General features: G+C 42.8%; 1 protein-coding gene and 1 long non-coding RNA gene across 7 annotated transcripts in view; one reads left to right on the top strand and one right to left on the bottom strand.

Moving 5' to 3' along the window:
• Window positions 1-12414, bottom strand: part of AOPEP (aminopeptidase O (putative)) — a 393408-nt gene that overhangs the window by 136450 nt on the left and 244544 nt on the right. The gene's annotated exons all lie outside the window — the stretch shown is intronic.
• LOC133071429 (uncharacterized) lies at window positions 456-6642 on the top strand. The gene is made up of 3 exons (XR_009696421.1): window positions 456-843; window positions 2245-2437; window positions 4533-6642. It is a non-coding gene; the product is annotated as an uncharacterized LOC133071429 (long non-coding RNA).

Consider the following 12414-nt stretch of genomic DNA (forward strand, 5'->3'; position numbering starts at 1 on the left):
CTCCTGCCTTTTAGGCATATTCTTTACCCACTGAGCTATGAGGGAAGATCAATCGCTATGCAGCCTTAGCCTCACTAAATCCACGAAGGGTGATTTTGATGTAAAACAAACAAAAAAAACCCTAAATGAATTAAAGGAACCATAAGTGAATTTTATTCAACCACATATATTCCAGGCTAGGCTTAGCTAAAGAGCATAGTATCCAAGCAATACAAGGTTCTCGTTACTTTTTGTACACTTTTGAGAGGTGAATGCAACATACCTGAACTAGTATCCTCATAAGCCAGAATAAAAGGGGCCTCTCACTGTTCAGGGCTAAGGTGATCATAACAGAACACAGGCTGTCAGCCTGCTATACCCATTCAGAACACAGGAATACAGAGAACCTGAAAGTTCCAGGAAGCAAAAGTAGAAAGGGGAAAAAATGGAAAACTTTTTTTTTTTTTTTGGTAATGTCAGAACAAAACAAAAACTCCATGACTTTATCTCAGAAAGAGGCAAATGAAACACATATGACTTCATTTGACGAGGGGAGGTTAGAAGCACGCTTTGAACACTGACAAGCATGTGTGGAACCGTATGCTGAAATAATGGGCAGGATCGTCTCCTCTTATGACTCAGAGAGGAGCAGATGGTCTGTGGGAGCGGAGAAGGACTTTTCCCTCCTGGGTGGAGAATGGCACCGTGCTGAGGACTGGAGCTGGCAGGGGATGGAGGGCTCGCCTGAGTTTGCAGCCCAGCACACACCTGGACGTAAAACAGGACGAGTGGTTGGGAGAGCAGCTCTGTGTACGCTATGGAGGCCTTACATCGAATATGCTGTGCACTAATGCTAAGTGTAAGGTAAGACTAGTCCACACGGTGTGGTTTGTAAAAGCAAAAATCTAGGAATTATCAACATGTCCAAAGGGTAACAAACGGTTAGTCAGTCATGGGATAGTCATAACCTGGAATATTTTGGAGCAGTTAAAAAAAAAAAAAGGCTTTTTGTGTGTCAATAACAGCACAATCATCAGGATTACCCAGGGTGGAAAAAATTAACACACGCACTGGTGTGTATATACTTGTACTTGATGGATGGTTCCGTGGAAGTGAATCATCTCTGCGTGGGGTGTTATACCACAGACACCATGGCGACATCTTCCTGGCATCCAGCACTGGGAGTGGCTCCTTCGGTCGCATCTACAGCCTTGAGGACAGCAGCTGCCTCCTGCCTTAAGTTCTCCTTCTAGCTCTCTTTTGGAAAACCGCTGGTCAACCCTACTAAGGTTACAGGGATGTTATACAACATCCAGTGATTTCTATCAATCTCTCTCTTTTTTAAACAATTGAGAAAAGATGTAACTTGTGTATCATAAAATTCACCTTTTAAAAAATGTATAATTCGATGGTTTTTAGTATATTCACAAGGTTGTGAAAACACCACCAGTATCGAATTCCAGACATTTGCATGACCCCCCCAAAGAAACCCCATAAGCAGTCACTTTCCACTTTCTCCTTCTCCCTCAGACCCTGATAACCATTAGTCTACTTCTTGTGTCAATGTGCACGCATGCTCAGTTGCTTTAGCCATGTTTGACTTTTTGTGATCCTATGGACTGTAGCTTGCCAGGCTCCTCTGACCAGGGATTCTCCAGGCAAGAATACTGGAGTGGGTTGCCATGCATGCCCTCCTCCAAGGGATCTTCCCAACCCAGGAATCGAGCCCATGTCTCCTGAGCTTCCTGCATTGCAGGCAGTTTCTTTACTGCTGAGCCATCGGGGAAGCTCTCTTATCTCTATAGATTTGCCTATTCTGGATGTTTCAGATAAATGGAATCATACAACATTTCCTTTTATGTCTAGCTTCTTGCAGTTGGCATAGTGTTTTCAAGATTCATCCATTCATGTAGCAGGTGCCAGTGCTCCAGTTCCTTCTTATGGCTAATAAATATTCCATTGTATGAATATAACACATTTACCAATTCATCTGCTGATGGACAGGGGTTGCTTACACTTTTTGGTTATTAAGAATAATGCTACTATGAACATTCCTGTACGTGTTTTTGTATGAACTTATGTTTTCGTTTCTCATATAAACTTCAAAGTGAAATCTCTGGTTTGTATGGTAACTCTATGTTTAAACTTCTGAGGATCTGCTGGACTGCTTTCCAAAGGAACTGCATTGTTTTACATTCCCACCAACAGTGTAAGAGGGTTCTAATTTTTCCAAACCCTCATTGTCCTTTTCGATTATCTTTCCAGGTGGCCTAGTGGTAAAGAACCCTCCTGCCAATGCAAAAGACGTAAGACACTTGGGTTCGATCCCTGGGTCAGGAAGATACCGTGGAGGAGGACATGGCAGCCCACTCAGTATTCTTGCATAGAGAATCCCAGGGACAGAGGAGCCTGGGGTTACAAAGAGTTGGACACAACTGAAGCGATTCAGCACATTCTAGTAAGTATAAACTAATATTTCACTGAGGCTTTGATTTGCATTTCCCTGATGACTAATAATGTCAAGCATTGTATGTGCTTTTTGGCCATTGTATATCTCCTTTGGAGAAATGTCTATTCAGATCCTTTAATTATTTTTAAATTGAGTTATTTGTCTTTTTATTGAGTTGTAAGAGTTCTTTATACATCCTAGATACAAGTCCCTCAGAATTATAATTTGTTTTCTCTTATATTATATATATATAATAAAGTATATTATAATATACCTTCTCTCATTCTGTAGGTTGTCTTTTCACTTTCTTGATGGAATTCTTTGAAACACAAAAGTTTGAAATTTATAAAGTCCAATTTATTGATACTTTCTTTCTTCAATTTTTGACCCTCCGTAGGTGTCATATCTAAGAAACTGTTACTTAATCCAAGCTCATGAAGACTTATACCTATGGCTTTTCCCCCTAATAGTTTAATAGCTTTAACTTACATTTAGGTCTTTGATCTGTGTTGAGTCTGTTTTTGTATGTGATGTGAAGCAGACAGTCTGATTTCATTCTTCTGCATGGGGATATCCAGCTGTCCCATGCACATCTGTTGAAAAGAATATTCTTTCCCCCAATTAATAGTTCTGGCACCCTTGTCAGAAACCAACTGACTGGACTTCCCTAGCGGTACAGTGGGTAAGAACCCACCTGCCAATGCAGGAGACATGAGTTCGATCCCTGGTCCAAGAAGATTCCACATGCCAGGAAGCAGTTCAGCTCAACTACTGAGCCCGCATGTTGCAAGCAGAGAAGCCCGTGTGCGTAGAGCCTGTGCTCCACAAGGGAAAATACCGCATTGTGAAGCCTGGGCACCACAACAAAGAGTAGCCCCCAGCGAAAGCCCCTGGCGCAGCAACAAAGACCCAGTGCAACCAAAAAAAAAAAAAAACCAAAAAACTAACTGACCATGAATGACAGTGTTTGTTTCTAGATTCTCCATTTTATTCCATTGATCTACTTGTCTGTCCGCATGCCAGTACCATGCTGTCTTCATTCCTGTAACTTGGTTGTTGTCACGTCCAACTCTTGTGACATCATGAGCTGTAGCCCTCCAGGCTCCCCTGTCCATGGGATTTTCCAGGCAAGAATACTGGAATGGGTTGCCACTTCCTTCTCCAGGGGATCTTCCTGACCCAGGGATCGAACCAGAATCTCCTGCTTGGCAGGCAGGTTCTTTACCAGAGAGCCACCTTGGAGGTGCATTGTAACTTTGTAATAAGTATTAAAACTGAGAAGTATGAGTACCCTGCTTTTGTTCTTCAAGACTGTTTTGGCTGTTCTGGGTCTCTTGAATTTCCATATGAACTTTAGGATCAGCTTGTCCATTTTTGCGAAAAAAGAAAAGAAAGACTGCTGAAATTTTGGCAGGGATTATACTTAATCTGTAGATCAGTGTGGGGAGGATTGCATCTTAACAATCCTGTCTTTCAATTCATGAACACAAGATGATTTTCCATTTATTCAGTTCTTCTTCAATTTCTTTCAACAGAGTTTTATAGTTTTTAGTATGTTTTGCACTTCTTTTGTTAAACTTATTCCTAAGTATTTTATCATTTTTGATGTTACACATGAATTTGTCTTTTAATTTCCTTTTCAGATTATTATAACTAGTGTAAAGAAACACAACTGTCTTAATGAATAGGTAAAGAAGATGTGGTACATATATACAATGGAACATTACTCAGCCCTAAAAAAGAAAGATTGTTATTTTGCAGCAACATGGATGGGCCTAGAAATTAACATACTAAGTGAAGTAAATCAGACAGAGAAGGACTAATATTATATGATATCACTTATAATGTGGAATCTAAAAAGTAGTACAAATTAACTTATTTATAAAACAGAAACAGACTCATAGACATAGAAAACAAACTTAGGGTTATCAGAGGGGAAGTCCAGGAGAGAGATAAACTGGGAATTTGGGCTTAACAGATATACATTACCATATATAAAGAAGATAAACAATAGGATTTATTGTATAGCACAGGGAATTATAGTCAATATCTTGTAAACCACCTAAACGGAAAATAATGTGAAAACGATATCTATCTTTCTTAGGCTTAGCGGTAAAGAAACTGCCTGCCAGTGCAGGAGATGCAAGAGATGCCAGTTCAGTCCCTGGATCAGGAAGATCTCCTGGCAAAGGAAATGGCAACCAACTCCAGTATTCCTGCCTGGAAAATCCCATGGACAGAGGAGCCTGGTGGGCTAGAGTCCACGGCATTGCAAAGAGTTGGATGTGATTGAGCACACACATGAGCATAGCATCTCTCTCTCTCCATATATATATAAAAATATAAAATCACTGAATCACTTTGCTGTACATCTGAAACTAACACAATATTCAATTAAAACAGAAAGAAGCACAACTGTGTTTTATATACTGCTCTTGTATCTTGCAATCTTAATGAGCTTGTTTATTAGTTTTAACAGTGTTTGGGGGTGGATTCCTTAGAATTTTTCATATAGATTACGCCATCCACAAAAAGATAGTTTTACTTCTTCCTTTCCAATGTGAATGTCTTTTATTTTACTTTCTTAGCTAATTACTTTGACTACAGTACGTTGTCTTACAGTACAACGTTTAACAGAAATACAATCCCTCTTTTTTATCCCTTCTCTCTTCAACCATTGACTTGAAAAGATGAGGAGCCTCTATGAAATTGGGTTTTAATATGTAGTAAGATTTTTTTTTTTTTTTACTATTTGTTAATATTTTGGGCTATCCTCATAGCTCAGTCAGTAAAGAATCTGCCTGCAATGCGGGAGATCCAGGTTCGATTCCTGGGTCAGGAAGATCCCCTGGAGAAGGAAATGGCAACCCACTCCAGTACTCTTGCCTAAAGAATTCCATGGAGAGAGGAGTCTGGCTGGCTACAGTCCACATGTCGCAAGAGTTGGACCTGACTTAGTGACTAAACCACCACCAAGATATTTTTCTCTTGTGTCTCTGCAGCAGGTTCAAATAGTTGTACAGCTTTTGTCAGTCATTCTTGGTCAAAACAATTGGCCGAAACACAAACTAAATGCAGAGCACGAGGGAGACAAACGAGGAGTAAACAAATAATCTGTAGAAGAGAGTCAATTTAGGATTACATGAGATTACAGGCAAAAGTAGAGGTTCAGAGTTTTTCTGAATGGCAAATTAGTACTCATTAGCCAAGAATGTAATGTAGATAGTGCTAGAATTGGCTGAGGGCATGAGATATCCTCAGAGGATGAGCAAAATAGGAGTGAACTATTATAGAGTAGTTTATGTAATATAGGAATTATTTTTTAGGAAAATATTTCATAAGCAAATAGCGTTATAAAATCAGTACCCCACAGGGTTGTAATACAGGAAAATTATGCATATATGCTTATAAGCCTTATTTTCCAAAGGATTCACAAGACAATATGATTATCTTAGGGTGAGGACTACAGTGGTAGGGATGGAATTTTATACTTTTCTAACAAAGGTCCGTCTAGTCAAGGCTATGGTTTTTCCAGTGGTCATGTACAGATGTGAGAGTTGGACTATAAAGAAAGCTGAGCACAGAAGAATTGATGCTTTCAAATTGTGGTGTTGGAGAAGACTCTTGAGAGTCCAGGAAATCAGTCCTGAATATTCATTGGAAGGACTGATGCTAAAGCTGAAACTCCAATACTTTGGCCACCTGATGTGAAGAGCTGACTCATTTGAAAAGACCCTGATGCTGGGAAAGATTGAGGGCAGGAGGAGAAGGGGATGACAGAGGATGAGATGGTTGGATGGCATCACCGACTCAATGGACGTGGGTTTGGGTGGACTCCGGGTGTTGGTGACTAACAGGGAGGCCTGGCGTGCTGCGGTTCATGGGGTCGCAAAGAGTCGGACACGACTGAGTGAGTGAACTGAAAGTGAAACTGAGTTTTCTTTTTTTTAAACATGGTTAGGTTAACTAAGTAGTGCTTATGAACTACTTTATTTCTTCTTTATGTTTTTCTATATTTAAAAAGAATGTAGTCTACCAAATGCTATGGCAAAAAAGAAACACCAGGTACATTACATATGTAATTATGGGCCTGTCAAAGAGAATTCTACCCCTCCCTTAGAAATACTTGAGTGATGAGTAACCAGAGAATGGTCTGAAAAATGAAGAAGGAAGGGTTATTTGAGTCAACTCTTCAGGATGTGTCTGTCATCTTTGCTGGGTAAAAGAAGTGTGAGCTGAGGGTGTCCCTCCACCCTCAGGAACTGAGTGGGCAGCTCACGGGGGTGGAGCTGGCCTCTGAGACAGGAAAGGGCAGGGTGTGTTTCTGGTTGGCTGGGGGCCCCTCGAGTTTTTCAGAAAATGCTGGCACAGGTACAGCTGCCTCCTGTCACGAAAGGGGAGAAGCAGTCTATACAGCTAGCTGCCCAGCATGTGGGATTCAAACTAAAAACAACAACAAAGAACCAGAAACAATAAAGCAGACAGGGATAATGGGGTGGAGGGGGCCTTGAGCCTGAGTGATGGCGGGTGGAGGGCAGGAGTCCCAAGATACCTGGGACATCGAGAACCTCGCAGGCCAGTGCTAGTGGTCTGAGCCCGGGTTGGAACTCTTGAAGGCCATAGACCAAAGAATGTTCTTCTTCTCAAGGCTGTAGTCAGATTCTGCACAGAGGCCAGGGAAGCTGTACAGAGCAGATCCAGAGGGGACACCAGGGTGGCCCTCATGTAGAGATTAGACCAGAATAGGTTCCCAAGAGTCTTAGAAGCATTGCCAAGTTAATTCTTTCCTCAGGCTGTTCATTTGAGCATCTTTGTTTAATGTTCAGAGTTTGGGGGTGGGGGTGGGGGGTGGCGCGGCGTGCTTGCTTTTAATCTTACCCTTTCCGTTTGTAACCAGGCATTCTTCTACTTTTAAAAAAATGTTCTCTGGGGAATTCCCTGGCAGTCCAGTGGTTGAAGCTCTGAGCTTCCACTACAGGGGGTTCAGGTTCAATCCCTGGTTAGGGAACTAAGAACCCACATGCTGCGAGGGTGTGGACAATAACTAACTAACTTTAAAAAAAAAAAATTCTCTTAACTTCTTAGCAAAATGAACTTTGGAACATTCTAGCCAACTGGAAGTTTGTGAGGAGGAAAGGTAGGTGTTTCTAGGCTCTGCTTGGTAAACAGACAGGAGCAGGGTGCCTTCGTGGTCGCCAGCTGGAGGGTGGCAGTCATGAAAGAAGAGACGGAAACCAGAATAAACCAGGAGAGAATGAGGCTGGCCGAGGGGGCTGCGTCCTTGCGCCCCCTGTCTCTTGTTGAGCAAACATTTACCTGGTGCCAGAGGGTCTAGATGACAGTATGTAACATGGGTTGAGTATTTACTATAGGTTGAACCACAGAAAATTCACAATACTCAAGTCATTTTAAATGCATCGAAATGGCAATTTCCTGTGATTTAATCTAACACGTGTGTTCTAAATGATTTGCGTGTACTCATCACATTTATTGCTCACATTCACCTATAAAATGGAAACTGTGTTACTATTCCCATTCTACCGTGAGGAGCTAAGCTCAGTATGGTTGTGTATCTCGCTCAAGGTCACATAGCAATTAGTAGGGTCAGCACTGGACTCAAATCCAGGTGTTTGGCTTCGAGGCTGACTTAACCCTACGCTACTTTTCCTGGGTTGAGAACTGAACACTAACGAGCTCTGGAGAGAGTTTAGGTCTGCATCCTCAGACGACTTTTTTCTAAAAAGAGGCAGGGTAGACTAGGTCTTGGCCAAGAAGGCACTGGGACTGTTGCCCTTCACTCTGTTCAGGTGATAACAAACTTCACAAAGCTCATGTATTCAGTCAGTTCCTTTATTGGGTTGGTCCTTATCTGGGATCAGAGACAGCTTTACATCCTTTTATTAGAAGCCATCTTGAAGCTGTATGGACATTTCAATCAATTTTGAAAAACCCCAAATGAGTGACTCATTCAAAGCCTTAGACCATTTAAGAAGAGGGTCCCAAGCTCTTCAAATCTCAGGTCTGGGTTCCTGAAATAGCCATCTAATTCTATCTGGCCTCTCTACACTGTCTCTCTGATTGTACATTATCCCAAAGGCTGGGTAATCTTCCCAGAATTCCATTTTCACTATGTCATTCTTGGAACTGAAAAAAGTTTCCTACTGCCTAGACGGTCACATGCAAACTCTTGAATCTGGCATCAAAGGAACTCCATTACTCAGCCTGGTCCACCTTCAGTCTCATAGGTTCTTAACGGTTCTCCTAGTCAGGAAACCCATTTCTCATTTAATGGCTATGTCCATAATCAATTCATTGTTTATGCCTGCCAGGCGTTGCTCATTGAGTTCCTTTCCCTTAACTGCTTTAGTAGCGCCAATGCAATTCTCTCTTACCCTTCAAGCTCAAGCCTCACATCTTCTGAATGGCCCTTTCTAACTGAACTTACAAATATTAAACTCTTAGCTCTTTGAATTCTGAGGATGCAGCCTAGAATTTGTCTGTCTACTCTCTTGTGAACAATATTTCAACTCTCTGAATAATATACAAAGAAACTCAGACAGAGATCATGTTGTCTACAACATTCACTTCTTCAGCATTTATCAAGCACCCAGAATTTAGTATTCTTGCCTGGAGAACCGCTATGGACAGAAGAGCCTGGCGGGCTACAGGTAGAAAGAAAGAAGAAAAATGAAGATGTTAGTTGCTCAGTTGTGTCTGACTCTTTGCGATCTCATGGACTGTAGCCCAAGCTCCTCTGTCCATGAGGATTCTCCAGGCAAGAATACTAGAGTAGGTAACCATTCCCTTCGCCAGGGGATCTTCCCAACCCAGGGATCGAGCCTGGGTCTCCAGCATTGCAGGCAGATTCTTTACCATCTGAGCCACTAGGGAGAGATGGTGTCAAATGGACAGTTCAGCATCCACATCTGATCTTTAAGAGAGAGCTGGAGGTTTGGGAGCCTGCAGCACAGACAAGAGGTGTGGCCAGCTGTGCCCATGCCCCACTCATATCCCATGGGACCCTTTCATCATTTGTGTTCACATAAGCTCTTGGCATGTTCTCTGTGACTCTTTGTCAGATGTGGCCCTCAGGTTGCCTGAGTCTATTTTGCCTGTGAACACAAGAACCAGAAGCACCTGGAATGCATTTCTCTCTCAGCAATGATGACAGGTGCTGGGACATTCGCACTCTGGGCTCCTTGCCCCTGATGGGGACCACTCTGAAGCTGACCCACACTGCCTCCAGAGCACTTCTGTATAACCTGACTTGATATCATGGCACCCAGCTTGACTGTCCATTCTCCCTTCCATTTTTCCCTTCTGAGACTTCTTCCTAACAAATCTCTTTAACAAGAATTTCATCTGCTTCAGAGGAACCCCCACTAAAACAAAGTGTTTACATGAAACCACTCCAGGAGGATGAGCAGTCAGGAGGGGTCCCCTAGGGAAGGCCAGCTCTAAGTACAGGAAGATGAAGACTGTGAAGGAGATGGAAAGGGGATGGCAGAGGGGACCAAGGAGAACCAGAAGAGGGGCAGCCGTGAAAGTCAGGTGATAGAAATTTCTAGAAGGAAAGAGCTATTAACAGTACCAAACAAAGCAGAGCAGCCTAATATGGTAAGATTAAGAGGAGAGGAGCCTAATGAGTTAAGCCTAATAAGGTAAACTATGTTTACAGAATCTGGTGATCATAAGGGCACAGGGCCCTTAGGAACAATTTTCCCTAGACTTGTGACCCCGGTTCACATCCAAAGTGATGGGAACTTCTTCCTCCCTTGGTATGCTAATCTTCCTTCATGTCTCCCTTATAGGCAGAGGGGTCTAAAGCGCACTCATATATGTAGCTCTGTGATATGCATCAAGGCATACTCATTTCTAGTTCTGTTTCTGGAACCAGACATTTCTCTTTAGCTGTACTGAGACTGTCAGGTTGGCACTCAGACATCTGAGAGGTCAGGCTAGACATGGATGCTGCGGTGCTTACAGAATCAAAGGCTGGTGGCTGCAGTCTTCCCTTTGGGGCAGGAGCAAGAGAAGGAAGGGAGGGTGGGGAAGGTCTGGAATAGATACCAAAGGCAACACAGAAAGGAGCTGCCCAGGAGGAGCCAAGGGATTTATTCGTGCCCGCAGGGCCAGGGAAGACTGAAAGAAGAATTCCGGGGAGTGTTCGGGCTCAGGGCGGAGGAGCAGTGGTGAAGACTGACACTCTGGGCTGGAGTTTTTCCATGAGAAAGGCTTGTGTGGCTATGGATGGACACGTTCCCACATGTGGGTGGGAAAAGACTGCTGTGTTCTTGAAGGATTAGAAATAAGAATTTTGAAAAAAACTTTAAAGGTGAAGACTTCATGCATACTAGAGAAGGTTTATACATAGGCTTTTAAGGGAAAAATGGAAAACAGTGCTTAGGTATTGTGCAAATTCACAGGACTCCTGGCAGGAACATTCCATTTTGGCCATAGATAGAGTTACAGACTTGAAGGGTTTCCTCTTATCATGGCATGTCTTTGTAATGGGGCGGGGAGCAGCCAGGGATTCACGAGGAAGATAGAAAAAGAGCTCACATTTCCCTAGAACCGTATCAACTGTGGAGGCAGTAGCTAGAAAGAGCCACGTCAGACTCTGGGCTTGTCAGCACCTCTTCAACGTGATATATTTTAAGGTTTTCTCAGCACGAGCTTGACTTTTAACAATGAATCCAGAAAAGGGGGGAAGTGATAATAAATCACAAACAATAAAAACCAACAGAGATTTCTTCTGACCCTGCCACTGTAGCTCTTCCATCCCGCTGACCAGTCATGATGCGCTGACTGAACGCACTTAGAAGAGGCCGGATGCAGCTACACCCTGGAGACCAGAGGCACGGGAGCCTTTCAGAAGGCACCTTGCTTGTCAAGAGTCAGGGCTGCTGCACTGGACAACGGAGGGGCTTTTAGGCCGGGGGTTGGGGAAAGGAATAAGAGAGAGTAAAGCGGTGGCCGCCAGGCCGGGGAGAGTGGAACGGCAATAAGATCAGGCTTTGCAGGGTGAACGGTTCTGCCCAGAGTGGTGGAGAGGTGAGGGAGGGTCTGGAGACAGCCACTGGGGTCTCGTCTATGGGAAAGGCATTTTAATAATTAACAAATGAGAAAAGGCATGGAGCCAGTAGTAATGTGACCCTAGCCTTTTGAAACTATGCCTTAGGAGCCTGCAGGCACATTACAGGCTCCCCAGCCAGTGAAGGCTGAGAAAGCTAGGAAAACACAAGGAACTGCTGTAACCAAATAAAACTTACCACTAGGTCAATTTAAGACACATTTGATGAGAGCCGTAATTCAACACTGGGTATATGGAAGGCACGCATGGAACAGGTCTTATAAATTACTGAAATTAGCAAGTCAGAGACAAGCATAATTTTAATTTTTCTCTTCTCACTTTGTTAATACTCCTTTAATATCATCAACACAATATTGAATTTGCTGTTCCCCTATATTGACTGAAATAATCAGACACACTCTTATGTGTGAAAACACAAAGATGCTTTGGCCTAAGAATTCTTTTCTCAACACAACCTTCAGGTCCTTCCACAGTTCAGGATGCCTGGAGTTTTCTTTCTTTCTTTTTTTTTTTTAAACCGCAACTAAATGCTATATTGAGATCTTCAGAGGCAGGGAGATAGAGTAGGGAAAAGAGGATTATTTCAATCCCCACTCTGCCCTTAATCAGCTATATGATGTTGGACACCTTAACCAGTCTTTCGGAACCATGAGTCACCTAAGGGAAGATGCTAAATAGCCAGCAGGAGAGGTGAGGAAGGACCAGCAGTGAAGTAGAAGGTAATCAAGGAGAGTGTGACATAGAAGCCAAGAGAAGAAAGTGTTTTTAGAAAGAGTGGTCAACCATGTTGAAAGTTGTTGCAAAGGTAAGTTGAAGTTTCCGTTGCATCTGGCAATGTGAAACTAAGACTTCTAAATTGTTCTTGGTCCATTATTTCAAGGCCATGGGGTAT

This window comes from Dama dama, chromosome 16, assembly GCF_033118175.1.
Source record: "Dama dama isolate Ldn47 chromosome 16, ASM3311817v1, whole genome shotgun sequence".
Classification (NCBI taxonomy): Eukaryota; Metazoa; Chordata; class Mammalia; order Artiodactyla; family Cervidae; genus Dama; species Dama dama.